General features: G+C 47.8%; 2 long non-coding RNA genes across 3 annotated transcripts; one reads left to right on the top strand and one right to left on the bottom strand.

Moving 5' to 3' along the window:
- Window positions 1–36: 36 nt before the first annotated feature.
- LOC117199458 (uncharacterized) lies at window positions 37–7,358 on the bottom strand. The gene is made up of 3 exons (XR_004480699.2): window positions 6,971–7,358; window positions 5,540–5,661; window positions 37–1,676 (listed from the first exon to the last, which is right to left on the bottom strand). It is a non-coding gene; the product is annotated as an uncharacterized LOC117199458 (long non-coding RNA).
- Window positions 6,437–14,476, top strand: LOC117199457 (uncharacterized). 2 transcript variants are annotated; one of them, XR_004480698.2, is made up of 3 exons: window positions 6,467–6,661; window positions 10,998–11,128; window positions 13,766–14,476. It is a non-coding gene; the product is annotated as an uncharacterized LOC117199457 (long non-coding RNA). The 2 variants fall into 2 exon arrangements; XR_007470771.1 differs by having other exon boundaries at window positions 6,437–6,673; window positions 10,998–14,476.
- Window positions 14,477–14,877: the final 401 nt, after the last annotated feature.

The following is a 14,877-nucleotide window of genomic DNA, read 5'->3' as shown; positions in this document are numbered from 1 at the left end:
CTTTGGATGAAAAGAGATGAGTCAGGGCTTCCCTGGTGGCGCAGTGGTTGAGAGTCCGCCTGCCGATGCAAGGGACAGGGGTTCGTGCCCCTGTCCGGGAAGATCCCACATGCCGCAGAGCGGCTGGGCCCGTGAGCCATGGCCGCTGAGCCTGCGCGTCCGGAGCCTGTGCTCCGCAACGGGAGGGGCCACAGCAGTGAGAGGCCTGTGTACCACAAAAAAAGAAAAAAAAAAGAGAGAGATGCGTCAACCCAGGTGGCAATGTTAACTCCTTGAGCAAGTCCATTTACCTTTCCGGGACGCAGGGAACTTGTCCGCAGAAGAGGAGGAGAGAATATGGAGTAGATGCATATCTGGGGCTCCTTGCATTTTATTCATTGATCCCAGGGACCCTCAAAAGACACATCTCCTACTTTAGCTTATCAGCCCTTGGCCTTCCTAGCAAGCTAATCACCTATTAAACAAACCACAGAAATCCTGCTCTTTCTTGTTTGTCTCCCCCTTTCCTTCCTCTGTCATAAGAAAGGTCTGTGTTGGGGATCCTCAGCTGGGCTGTAGGGTAAGAACAGTTAATGGGTAGAAGCGGTGACAGGGTCCCACTGAGCAGTGAGGCCTGGCGTCAGCCTTAGTTGTTATGTTGACACCCCACTTACATGGAAAACTGGGTGAGGCAGCCTGGCATGTTGTAGGTACCTCTGGGAAAACTGCGAAAGGAAAATTTTAAACACACACCCATAACAACCACCACTTCCTAGGCAGTCAGCGCCTCCTCTGCTTGTGAAAAGGAGCCTGGCCCTGTTTTGGGGGTGGAGGGGTGTGGGGAGAGTGTTAGGCCCTACCTACCTGGGCCCTGAGGCTCTGGGAACGCAGAGGCCATTTTCATCCAGCCTTCAGAAGTTTCCTTTTGTGGCATCGCGGGGATAAAAATATTCCTCCCTGAAGGTGCAACCGCGGCACAGCAGATGTCCCTGACTGAGCACTTGGGAAGGAGCTATTAAAAGGAATGTAATTAGGTTGTCATCCTGGGGCCTCCGAGCCAGGCTTCCGAACGCCATCTTTGTTGAAAGTTTTCCAGACGTCAAATATTTGCGGAACCCGATTTACCAAGAAGGTTGTCCTACACAATAGGACTGAGCGCAGCAAAAGCAAAATGACACGTCCGGTCAACGTTGGCCTCAGGCCCTAAGACTCCTTTGTCTGTGTCTTTTGCCCATTTTGGGTCCTGGCCTCTCTCCCTAATTTCCTCTCCCTTCCTCCACACACATAGCCTCCCATCACAATTTGCTCTTAGGAAAGGCTCTCTCAGTCATTTACCCCTTAGCATGAATGAGGGTAACCCTCTGAGCACTTCTTCCCTCTCCAGGAACTTGAGATTCATGCCTGAGCTCTGTACACTTCAGGGAACAGAAGGCTTTGTCTCCTTTTGTAAAAGGGATGTGAGGCACTGGAGCCACGGTGGGGGGAGTGCCTTCCTAGTGACCCTGCAATTGTGTCACAGGCAGCTACCTACTAGTCTGTGTCTGGAGCCAGTCCTGATTCCAAGCTCCTTTCTTCCTTGGAGTCTGTTGTAATCACTCCCCTCCGTTCTGCTTTTTTATCCTGCAGGTTCATCTCCCCATCCGTCTTCTCGGCCATTCATCTATCTATGCATCCGACAGTTATTGAGAGGAGCTGTGCTGGGTGGGAAAGAGAGGGGTGAGCACAGCACCCACGAGCCTTGTCATCATGGAGGGAGACAGCATAGAATCAGAAAGACATTCATCAGATAATTCCAGAAATAAGTGGAAACAAAGGAGAAGGAAGTCCATGGTGCTGTGAGGATGTGTTAGAGAGGAAACTGACCTGTCAGGGACAGCGTGTGTGTGTGTGTGTGTGTGTGTGTGTGTGTGTGTGTGTGTGTGTGTGTGTGTGTGTGTGTGTGTGTGTGTGTGTGTGTTGAGGGGGATATGTGTTATGTGCTTGGTAATTGGTTCCTTCAATTGGAACAGCTTGTGCAAAGGCCCTGGCCGAGCCTGAGAGGAAATAACACAATTTTCATGAGATCTTTCTCCTACTGGACTTCAGGAAACATCAAGGATTGTAGCTATAAAATTTTAAAAGCAGGGAGAAGGAAGGAGAATCTGAAACCGGTTTCTGAAATCCTCTGCCGTAAACAAATTTCTTATAGGCAGTTGAGAGATGGCTCTACAAACAAACAGATTTTCTTTGGTGGCAAAGAGAGCTGGCCCTGGCCTCCTCCTCCTCCCAGAGGCCTTCCCTGATATTTCAGCCAGCTTTTTACCCTTTAGCAATATATCACGGTATTTCCCCAGGTCAAGAAATACTATTTTACAATAGAATTGTTAATGGCCACCTAATACTCCAGAGTAGAGAAAGCCACAGTTTGACTCGATGAAGCCCCTGTTGTTGGACATTTAGCTTGTTTCTAATGCTTTGCAACCCTAAGTAACTCTTCCATGAATGAACATGCTTGTATATCAACTTTGCCCATTCCTTGGACTTTTGCTCAGGATAAATTTTGCTACATAGTAACAAATAAGGGCCAGTTTTACTAAACACAAGTTTTCTTAACTGCTGAGCCTGTATACCTGATATACAGGTATACATATACGTAGTGCTCTTCCCACTCTGCAGGGATCCTGCTGGGTCCTCATCCATCCACTAAATTTGCAAGAAGGGATGGGAGGAGTCTCAGCAGGAAAGAACCTGAGTGGACAGTGGCTAAGGGCTGTGTGTGGGTGGGGATGATCAGGGGCTCAATCACCACTTACCTCTTTCTCCACCTGTTCTTCCCCAACGTAATGGACCCGGTCTGTCTATGCTGGTGGAGGGTTCTGCCCTGATGCTCTGCACTCCACCTGCGTAGACAGAGCCTGAGAGTGGGAGGGGCTAGGACCTCTAGCAGGGAGCTCTCTGCAGGAACTTTCTCCAGAAAGCTCACAGCCCCGAGAAGAATTGTGGGGCTACATGGAACATATGCCAAAAGAGAGAGTCCCTGGCGGAGACAAGGCTGAGAAACAGGATACCAATCTGTGGTTTAGAGTTCGTTACAGATGTGTTGTGTAAATCACCTAATCTCTCTAGGCCTCTGTTTCTCCATCCATCACATGGAAGTAATCCTCTTTTATCCCTACTTGACCAGGATGATGCAAAGATGAAGTCAATGAATATATATCTACTTAAAATGAGCTACTGATCATGAGAGTATATGGAAATACACAGGCAGAAAAGAAACCAAGATTGAATAAAGCCATAGAGTATAAGTGGGCTTTGTGTTTTATCCCCAGGGCCTAGAACTGTGCCTGGCATATAATAGGCACTCAGTACATATTTGTAAAATGAACGAAGAAACACATAAACATCTACTCCATCCTAGACACATGCTAAGTGCTTCATAGGCATTACCCCACTTAGCCCTCACAAACAGCTCTTTACCATGGAGGTATAATATACTCCCATTTTGCAGATATAAAAGCTGAGGCTCAGACTGGTTAAGTAACTGCCAAGCATCATACAGCTAGTGTTTGACAGGATTTAAATTTAAATGTAAGTTCTTCTGATGCCATTCTCCCAACTCTTCCCACCTCTGTTATATGTTGCAGGAGAAAACTTGCTGTGATGTGTGCTCATGTCACTGTGCATTAAATGAGATAGTACTTGTTGAAAGCTGCAGCACCTGGCATGCAGTTAGTGCTCTACGAATATATTATAATACTCTACTCATTAATTTCTATTTTTTATCACTGCATTGTAAGCACCTCAAAGGCGGGGGTTATTCCTCTCCACAAGCAGGACAGAGTAGTTGCCTAACATACCAATTAACTAAAGCATTATTTTTGAATATCATAACGTGGAAGCAGGATTGTTTCCGTTAAGGCAGGGCTTTGTGGACAAAGCTAATCTGACCATGACTTTAATGGGAAGCCAGAGCAGGCCATGACTGTCCAGTGGCTTGGAAACCTGGTGGTCAATAAGGAAATGGGTAGAATCAGACACCAAGGAAAAGAACAGTAACCGTCAAATGGAACTCCCGCTCTGCCCCTCCATTGACACCAGGCGACCATTCTAACAGCCTCTGGCCCCACCCCCAGGGCCTGCAATCTGATAGGCTCAGCAAAGCAGAGGTGGGTGGGGCCTTGGAGAGACTCTGACCCAATCATCTGGCTCCACACTTGCTGCCTGGGACTAGGTGGTACAGGAGGTGACTGGACCCCGCAAGAGAAGTCAGGGCTCCTGGAAAACTTCCCTCCCCCCCCCACCCAGAGACAATGTAGGAAAAGAGACTTAGTCTTTCAGTCTTTGGCTTTGCACTTTACTAGCACTGAGCCTCAGTGTCTTCATCTACAAAATGGAATAGTAATTCCTTTTCCATAGGGTTGTAACAATTAAAATATAACATGGAAAATTGCTTAACATAGGTACCTAATTCATTTCAAGTGCTCAAAAAAATCAGTTGCCTCTGGATACCAATGTGCCTGAGGGCAGGAACTATATCTGAATCACGGCTTGCCTGGGTGCCCTAGTACTTTTAATTGTTCGTACAATGTTGAAGAATGAATGCCTGAATGGCTGGAATCCTCCATTCATGCTTCATCCCATCTGGTTAGCTTTGCCTGTTTTTAGTCTCTCAAAAAATCTCTAGAAGATTTAACATGTTAATCGTTTCCCCCACTCCCAGGAGGGCCTGGGTACAACATGAAGGCCTGGGTACCTGGGGAGGAAAAGGGGCACTTTCATAACAAAGACAACTTCATGGTGTGACTAGCCCCTTCCTGGCTGCCTGCACCCTCATTTTGGACCTTCTTGCTCCAGGATGCTAGGACAGTGGCTTTGACCCACTGCGGGCTATATGAAGGCTATTAAAGATACATCAGGCTGACAGTGAGGATTTCAGAGGGGCTGAGTTGCCCTTAGGGGTGGAGTGCTGTGTTCCAGTTAGAATTAAGGAATGAACAATTTAGATGAGTGGTTAGAATTGGGGCATTAAGATTAGAGTTTGGAAGTCAACTGGAGTTAGGGTTTGGTTATTAGTTACCATTGAATTTCTGAATGAGAAATGGAGAGTTGCTAGTAGCCAGATATGGTGGGGGCCATCTCTTTGTTCTAAAATTTAAAATGTTCTATTCCAAGGACCTGCCTCCTTCATTATGGGGAGCCAGAAATTTCTCTCTTCTGACTGGCTCCTCAACAGGCCTGAGTGTACCTGCAGACTGAGCAGGTTAAGCATCTACTGCATCTCAGGTGTGTCGTCTAGCATATATGGTCCCCAAAGTGTCCAGGACACAGACCCCTATAATGAAGCTGAGGAGACCAGGATGTGAATGATCTGGTCTAGACCCACCGCTGCCATAGCCCAGTGACTTTGGAGGAAACGTAAATCTCCTAGCCTCAGTTTTTCCATCTGGCAAATGGATGTAACCTCAGAGGTCTGTTTGGAAAACCTCAAGTGATCGTGGAGGAAGAACTTTGAAGTGAACATGCTCTCTGGCAGAGTAAGCTGTTCCAAAATGAACTATAAAGCAAAGTCTGGGTAACTTACCCTCAGGAAAGGCTGAAGATCCTCCTTCCCTCCATGAAATTCCAGGTTTTCCAGCCCTTGCCACACTCAACCAGTCTTTCCCAAGACCATTTCTGGCAGGGACTTATGCCTCTGAACAGGAACTGACAAAGAAGCAACTCACACCAAAAACTTCCCAGGCTCGTAGTCCTCCCCAACACACACATGCACGCACACACGCACACACGCACACACGCACACCAGCCAGCTCTGGGGCTGCAGTATGTATGACGAATCCTATGAGACACATGGATAAAGTGAGGACTCGACAAATATTTATCACATGAATGAATGAATGAATGAATGAGGGTGTGGGTGAGTAAGTGGCTGCATGAATGAGCAGACACACCCTTAGAGAATGAGATGGCTTCCTAATCCAGGATACTGAGTGCGCTCAAAGAATGTCATTTGGGGTTTTCCTAGTGAGCGCTCCATGACGGAGCCATACCCTCTTCTTTTCCTCGAGCCCCATATGTCTTATTTTCTCCCCAACTTCATTGTGGGGGACTATGTCCTAGACTCCTTTGGGACCAAATATGCTAGACTCAATATTTGGTATATAGTAGTTGTCCAATAAATGTGTGATGAACTGAAGTGGAAGATAAATAAGACTTGGACCCTTACACTTACACCCTCTCTCACTTACAATTTAGTGTGAGAGAAAACATAGGCATATAAGTACTATATGACAAAGCATCACAGGTAACTGGTACCAAAAAAGAGCCAAGGAATATATGCTATAGGTCAGAGCTGAGAAAAGTTACTATGGGTTGAAAAAGCAAGGGAATGCTTCATGAAGGAAGGGAATGAGGTTTAAAGGCTACACCCTGAAGGAAGAGAAAGATTCGGAGGCAAGGGAGAAGGTGATGCTGATAGGGGCAAAGCGCTGTGCCCAGGAGGAAGGCCAGTTCAGAAAACCTGAGTAGATTTAGTGTAGCTGGACAGCAGATTCAAGCAGAAGAGTGCGGCATGTGCCACAAGTAGGTGGCGGCGACTGTAGGAGAAGGGATTTGGATCCGGAAGCTAGTGAGGGCGTTTGAGCAGTGGAAGGAAGTGCAAGGAATGCTGTGAGGCGTGGAAAGATGATCTGGAGGAGACAGACAGGTAAGCAGCAAGGTGAGCGGCAAACCCTGCTGGGAGGTAATGTGCCAGCACAGGACTGGCCAGAGCCGAGTCTTGGGCAGAGAGACCACTTTCCATTTCTTTCTTTCTCTCTCTTTCTTTCATTCATTCAGATATTGATTGCCCCCTAGCAGGCCCCGCACAGGTAAACAGAGCAGATGCCTTCCCGCCTTTCCCGGGCCTGGGTCTCTACTCTCGGCCCCCACCCGTGTGCCCAGCCCCAAGGCTTGGGGCCATACGGGCCAAGGGCGAGGGCTGGGTGTGGAGGTGCAATTGGCTCTGACCTCTCACCTGCAGCTTCTTTCCACGAAACCTCTAATCCCCACGGTCCGGGGTCCCAGGCCCACGTCCTCCTGATCATGCCCCACCCTGACCACCGCCGTCCCCCACCGGTCACACCTGAAAGGGAAGGAATTGCGGGAACGGGGGTTGCCCTGTGGACGGGGCGGCGCCAACAGAATACGGGCTGAGGCCGCGGGCCGGGGCAGGGGGCTGAGGGACGGCCTAGGAAGGCGCTTCCCGCAAACGGCCACACACGCCCAGAGGCTGGGTGGGGCCGTGAGGAGGTGGGGCGCGCAGCCGGCCGGGCGGGAGGAGGGGCGGGGACGGGGAGCGGGGCTCCGGACGCGCCGAGCGGGTCCTCTGCGCCCCCTGCCGAGCGCCGGCCTCCACTGCACGTGCCGCCGCCGCCGCCGCCGCCCCTGCGCGCCAGGAGCGGGACCCGGCGGCGGGCACGCCCCGGGAACCCCGCCGCCGACTCCTGACCCCTCCCTACCGGTCCGCGGTCTCCGCGTTCTTCCCTGGGAGAAGGGAGGTGGGAATTGGAGGCTTTTTTGTAATGGAAATACAGGCGCTCGCGGAAGTCCCCTGGCCTAAAGCACTTTAGGAGCCGGCCTTACCAGGTGCTTGAAATTCCACCATTAGAGATACCATTCTTTGGAGGGGTGGAGTGGTGACGTCTTCAACTTTTATTGGCTATTTTAACGGTGAGGACTTACCAGATATGCCTGGGAAGGGGCCTGGAAGGAGTAGGTAGGCAAAGTCGTTCATTCCTTCTCTCAGTCAAGCTTTTATTAGAGATCATTTGCCAGGGCCATCCTGAAGGTGACTCAGAGCCAACAGTCATTCTGTGGCAGTGCTGGGTTGTGAAAGGCTAGTTTCTCCTGTCACGTTTTGCCTTTTATTAATCACTGGATAATTGAGCCCCCCTACTCCGGGAAGTCTGCCTTGACTTTTTGGGCGTATGGTTACAGGCAAAGTCAGTATCTGTCAGTTTAGCAGGCCAGGTTCTCTGTTTATCTCCCACGAGTTCTGTCTGGTCTCTCCAGGCTCATTCGGTGACCAGGGACAGAAAATCCTCGTCAGCTGGGGCACTTCTCTAAGGGACAAGAATCAAAATATAGAGTACAAGGAGCCAACGCTCCCATTTCCTGTCCAATCAGGGATAAGCCCATGCTCTCCTCAAGAGCCATTTGCATCTGGTCCCACATTCCATATGACCTTCGTGAGCACCCAGCCTGGACAGTCTGTTCTCCAAAGAGAGCCAGGAAGTCACATAAGATCATGAATGCTCCTAAATTTAAGTTAGATCGTCTCTCTTCTCAAATCCCTGCCATGGCTACCCGGCTCACTTGGAGTAAAAACTGAAGCTTCTACCTTGGCATGAAGGGTCAAAGTGCTCTGGCCCCTCTCCCACTGCTCTCCTATCACTCACTCCTGTGACCATATCAGTCCCCTAACTGCTGTCCCTTGAATTCAACAGAGACACTTCCACCTCGGACTCTGGCACTTGCTGTTCCCTCTACCTGGAATGCTGTTTCCCCAGGTGCCCACGTGACCCACTCCCTCCCCTCCTTCAGGTCTATATTTAAATGCCACCTTATGGAGAGGGGCTTTCCCTGACCGTCCTGTCTGAAATAACACCATCATCCTCTGTGCCCTTAGCCCCCTCGATTTTTCTTCTAGCACTTACCACAACCTGACATGTTACTTATGTCTGCTTATTTGTATGTTGTCTGTCTTCCCAACAAGAATGTAAGCTCCAACGAGAACAGAGAACTTTATCCGTTTGTTCCTCATCCAGCACCTAGAAAACAGCCTGGCACACAGTCAGTGCTCAATAAATTTGTGAAATGACTGAATGAGTGTGTCAGGCACTAAGCCAAGTACGGGTACAGGCCATGAATAAGCCTGGGCTCTTGCCCTTGAAGAACAGATGGGCAGACAGGCAAATAATTACAAACCAGAGTGATGAGTATTCTATCCAAGTACAGATGTATGTAAAGTACACTCGAAGGCTCAAGGAAGGAAATAATTCACTCTGCCTGGAAATCAGAGGAAAGCACAAGGATGACATCATCGGGTGGAGGAGAAAGGGAAAAGGCATTCCAAGCCGAGAGAAGAGCGAGAGCAAAGGCAGAGGTGTGAAAATACGAGCTAGAGCAAAGGCAGAGGTGTGAAAATATTTGACTAGTTTGCGGAGGCGTAGCAAGTAGGCTGGCCTGGCTGGAATGCAGGATGCAAGGCAGGTGTGGCAGGGGATAAGTTTGGAAAGACAGATTGAGGATGTATTATTAAGGGCTTGTTAGAATGATGATTGACTCTCTAAATTTCAGAACCGTGCCAGGCCTGTGGGGACATTTCAGGGCAAAGAGCTTACTTCTAACCTCAGACAGGGCACCACAGGAACAGCCACGTCCTGCTTCTGGGAAAGGCCTGGGAACACAGTGGGGGTCTCCCCGGGGCCTCAGGCTAGGCTCTGAGGATCCATGGGAGCGATCTGGCAGCACTGCTTGCCTTCCTGTTTCTGATCTAAACAGGACCCTCAGTAAGGACTGTGCCCAGCTCCATGGAGCCCAAGAGTCCTGGGCTACATCATCAAGAGTCCAAGTTTCAAAATGTCCTTATTTTCCAATCTGACTCAAAAGGGTGGGGAGTGGAAAAATTATAGACAGCAGCCATCAAGGGACATTGGCTTAATATAACTGGTGACCTGGGAAACGAGAGAGGCAGAAAATAATTTCCCTCTCAGACTGAGGAGCAGAGAGGGCCTCTTACAGCTCACTCAAAATAAAGACTTTTCCATCAAGCAGAGGGAGAGCATTTGTGTGTTTGCAGGACAAGAAGATTCTTTTCTTTGGCTTCCTCCTTGGTTATGTTGTTCCTCCCCCACCCACCCATCCCCTTCTCCTGCCGTCTCCGCCCTCAATCCTTCTCTCCTGACTTTTCCTTTCTTTTTCTCTTTTCCCGTGTCCTTCCACCCTGCCCACTTCCCTGCTCTCCTCTCCTCCCCTCCCTCCCTATTCCTTTAACTTAAGCAGGAGACAGCTATTTAAAACTGTTGAGGGATAATTATTTTAAATGGAAAACCATGACTCTTATGCAAATATAAAATGAACACGTGGCTTCTACTTCATTTAACTAATTAATTAATGAGGGAACCAGTAAGATGTTACAGTCAGTTCACAGAATCCAAAACACAGACCCATTTATATAGACAATCAAGGATGGGGGAGGGAACTTGCTAACTGATGCGGAGCTGGCATCTTCGTTTGCATTCCTATGAACAGGATCTTGTGCCTCTGCTGCAGCCCTCCATAAGTTAACATCCATCTCTACAGGGATGCAACATCATGAATGACAAAAAAAGGCGCAGATCCCCATAGAATCAGACAACTCAGGAAGGGTCCTCTAGTCTAGACAACAGTCTAGACAACCCCTGACATTCCATTGAAAGGATGCCCAAGGACCTTTGCCCATTTCAAAGTCTTTCACCATTTTTCTTGACAAGACCTCAGAAGAGTACAGGAAAGAGAGGTGGGAGCTGGTTAATTTTCACAAGACTCCAAACTGGTCTCTGTTTAAGGGTGGAAATTGATTCTGGCCCTGAGGCTCAGGCCCAGGGCAGAGGGGGGATGAGAAGAATGGTTGCCTGGCCCTGAGAAAAGCTGTGGGTGATGGGGCAGGTGACTGTTGGCCAACACTCCATAAACCTTCATTCCCTTCCTCCTGCCATCAACCTCAAACCTTGGAGACACAGGGAAGTTAAGGGCAAGGGTGGGGCAAATCCACCCCACATGAGGCCAGACCAGTGGAAGTAGTACTGGGCATGAAGGTGGCCATGGGCCTCCTCCGAGTCAGTCCCACTAATGTCCCTGCCATTTGGGTCTTCCCCTAGATGACAGCTTTCAGGACCACCTCACCAGGCTTTCGGGTGCATCTCCTGGGGTCTGTAGCAGTCGCTACACGGCTCATACCTTTGCACTGATCCTATTGCCCACTCCCAGACCTCACCCAAGTTCCCCCTGTCTCTTCCCAGATGTGGCCTTCCTGGACCTCTCTGTCATTATGCAGAGAACGACCAGGGACATGTCCAAGATGCACCTTCTAATGAGATATGTGAGCTTGGGAGCATGAAGCCGCCAGCGAACGTTCCCTGGAGGCCACTGGGTGAGCTGCTTGGCAGATGCTGGGGTGACGGTTGAGGAGGGGATGAGAGAGGGTGGCATTTGCAAAGAAGATGTGATCCCTGCTCTCAGAGAATTTCTAATCTAGCTTGGGAGGCCAAGTACCAAAGAAGCCCCAACAGCTGGTAGCCAGGGGCAGTGTGTGTGGAGAGAGGGATGTTGGGGGCAGGGAGGGAGGCTAGGGAAGCTCTGACCACAGAACCATCCCTAGAGCAGGACAAGGAGACCATCCCTCACCAGCAGAGTTCCTGCAGAATCCCTCATCCCCATGAAAGAAAGGCAGCTACCTTGCTTACCTGTACCCGGAACGGGTGTCTTCACAGCCATATACATAGGGCCTCATCCCCATCCCCCATTTCTTCTTTCCCACCCTTCCAGAAGAAAGAACTGTTTGGCCTGAAGGTAGAAACACCAGGTGGGTAATCAAATGATTAAAAGCATTTCTAGGATACAGAGGTAAGGCAGGTGATGAAACCTGTTCCACCAAACTCAGGGCCTTGAGGCAGGCTTTGAACCAGGTGGAAGACACCCAGGTTTAGTTCTTCTGGCTACTCAGGTAGCAGTGTGATTCAGAGCCAATAATTTCTCAGCTCATCTATCACCAAGGGGGTTGGACCCCCTAATTGATTGATTGACAATTAAATATTTTTATTGTGGCAAAATATTCATACTATAAAAATTTCCATTTTAACCTTTTTTTTGTGTGTGTGGTATGCGGGCCTCTCACTGTTGTGGCCTCTCCCGTTGTGGAGCACAGGCTCCAGACGCGCAGGCTCAGCGGCCATGGCTGACGGGCCCAGCCGCTCCGCAGCATGTGGGATCTTCCCGGACCGGGGCACGAACCCGTGTCCCCTGCATCGGCAGGCGGACTCTCAACCACTGCGCCACCAGGGAAGCCCAATTTTAACCATTTTTAAGTGTACAGTTCAGTAGCATTAAGTACTTCTACATTGCTGTGCAACCATCACCACAATCCATCTCTAGAATTTTTTCATCATCCCAAACGGAAATTCCATAACCATTTAAACAGTAACTCCCTGTTACTCCCCTCCCCCGACTCCCTAATAACCACTTCTCTACTCCGTCACTACATATTTGACTACTCTGGGGACTTCATCTAAGTGAAATCATACAATATTTGTCCCTTTGTGTTTGGCTTATTTCACACAACATAATGTTTTCAAGGTTCATCCATGTTGTAGCATGTGTCAGCGTTTCATTCCTTTGTAAGGCTGAATACAATTCCATTGCATGTATATACCACATCTTCTTTATCCATTCATCTATAAGTGGACACTTGGGTTGCTTCCAAATTCTGGCTATTGTGAATAATGCTACTATGAACATGGGTGTACAAATATCTCTTCCAGTTCCTGCTCTCGATTTTTATATATATATATATATATATATATACCCCAAAGTGGAATTGCTGGTTGATAATTCTGTGTTTGATTTTTTTGAGGACCCACCGTAGTGTTTTCCATAGTGGCTGCTCCATTGCTACATTCCCAAAGGTTCCAATTTTTCCACATCTGCACCAAAACTTGTTTTCTGTTTTTTTCTGACAATAGCCATCCTAAAGGGTGTGAAGTAGTATCTCATTGTAGTTTTGATTTGCATTTCCCTAATGATTAGTGATGTTAAATATCTTTTCATGTGCTTATTGGCCATTTGTATATCTTCTTTGGAGAAATATCTATTCTGGTCCTTTGCCCATTTTTGCATTGGGTTGTTTTGGTTTTGGTTATTACGGTTTAGGAGTTCTTTCTATATTCTGGATATTAATAACTTATTAAATATATGATGTGCAAATATTTTCTCCCATTCTGTGGGTTGCTTTTTAGTACTCTGTTGATGGTTTCCTTTGGTCCACAAAAGTTTTTAATTTTGATGAAGTCCAAATTGTCTATTTTTTATTTTGTTGCCTATGTCTTTGCTGTCCTATTCAAGAAATCATTGCCAAATCCAGTCTTAAAGCTTTTCACTTATGTTTTCTTCTAAGAGTTTTATAGTTCTAGCTCTTATGTTTACATTTAATCCATTTTGAGTTAATTTCATTTATGGTCTTAGATAAAGGCCCAACTTCATTCTTTTGCATGTGGAATCCAGTTTCCCTAGCACCATTTGCTCAATCCCTGATGTCTAAGATCCTGTATCAGTTAGGAATTTTGTTTAGCTTCAAGAAATAGAAGCTGCAGTAGCTTAAACACAGACATTTTTATTATTTCACATAGGAGAAGTCCATGGGTAGGCTGTGCTCAGCTACTGAGAAGGTTCCATGGGGATCTAGGCTTCTTCTATCTTTCTATTCCACCATGCATGACTCCCATTCTAGGTCCACTATGGCTGCTGGAACTCCAGCCAATATCTGAGAGTTCCAAGCAGCAGGAAGGAGGAAGAGGGAGGGATAAAAGAGTACCACTTCCTTTAAGGAGCCTAAGTCCTGAACAATTCCTTAAAATCTCATTGGCCAGGTCTTTTTTTTTCCCCCCAAAAGAGCAAAGTTTATTTCTCTGATCACATTCCTTATAATGATGTACATTGCTACGAACTTCATTTCTTTGTTCTTTCTGTCTGTGTTCATTATAACAATGTGCCTATATTGCTTATTATGTTTCAGGCATTCATCTTGACATTTATGAATATTCTGCTTAATCGTCATAATAATTCTATAAGGGTAGGTACTATTATTTTTCCACTGTGTCGTTGGCCAGATCTTAATCACGCAGCTGCAAAGGAGTCTGGGAAATACAGACTTTTCTCTGGGTACAGTGCCATCTCAAATAAAATCAGGACACTCTTACCAAGGAGAAAAGGGAGAAGGAATGCTGGCTTAAATATTCAGAAGCCTCTGCTTTGGGCACCTCATCCATCTGTAATTCTGTGGCAATTTGTCTCTTGGAGAAGAAAATGAGAAAATGGTTGCAAAGTGCTCAACAAAATGCTTTGCTCAGGCTGTGTACTCAAAACATGCTAGCTGGGGCTTCCCTGATGGTGCAGTGGTTAAGAATCCACCTGCCAATGCAGGGGACACAGGTTCGATCCCTGGTCGGGGGAGATCCCACCTGCTGCAGAGCAACTAAGCCCGTGCTCCACAACCACTGAGCCTGTGCTCTAGAGCCCGCAAGCCACAACTACTGAGCCCACGAGCCACAACCACTGAAGCCCGCGTGCCTAGAGCCCATGCTCTGCAACAAGAGAAGCCACCGCAATGAGAAGCCCGTGCACCGCAACAAAGAGTAGCCTCCACGGGCTGCAACTAGAGAAAGCCCGCGTGCAGCAACAAAGACCCAACGCAGACAAAAATAAATAAGTAAATTTATTTTATTTATTTTATTTTATTTTATTTTATTTTTATTTTTTTTTAATGCTAACTATTATTTCATTTTATTATTCTCTGATCTCAGGCCTTTCAAATATCTGTGCAGAACAGACAGTTCTCTGCTTTGGAGGTGAAAACTGCCCCCCAGGTATCTTCCACACCAATGCCTTGAATATACCATTAGTGCTCTAAGTCTCTGTTTCTCTATTTAGGCCTTATTTTCAATCGAAAGGGGGTGAAGTAGGAGGGGCACAGGTAGCCTAAGGAATGACACACTCAGCCACTCTCAGCCTCTGTCTGTCTGATGCTTTTTTGCCAGGCTGCTGGCTGGGATCTTGGCTCCAGGGGAATTTGAGTCAGGAGGGGAGGGTCGTACACAGCCCAGAGGATACCAGATGAGTGTGACACTG

This window comes from Orcinus orca, chromosome 13 (genome assembly GCF_937001465.1).
Source record: "Orcinus orca chromosome 13, mOrcOrc1.1, whole genome shotgun sequence".
Lineage (NCBI taxonomy): Eukaryota > Metazoa > Chordata > Mammalia > Artiodactyla > Delphinidae > Orcinus > Orcinus orca.
Note: the sequence above shows the minus strand (reverse complement) of the source record. Positions and strands in the feature narration are given on the sequence as shown.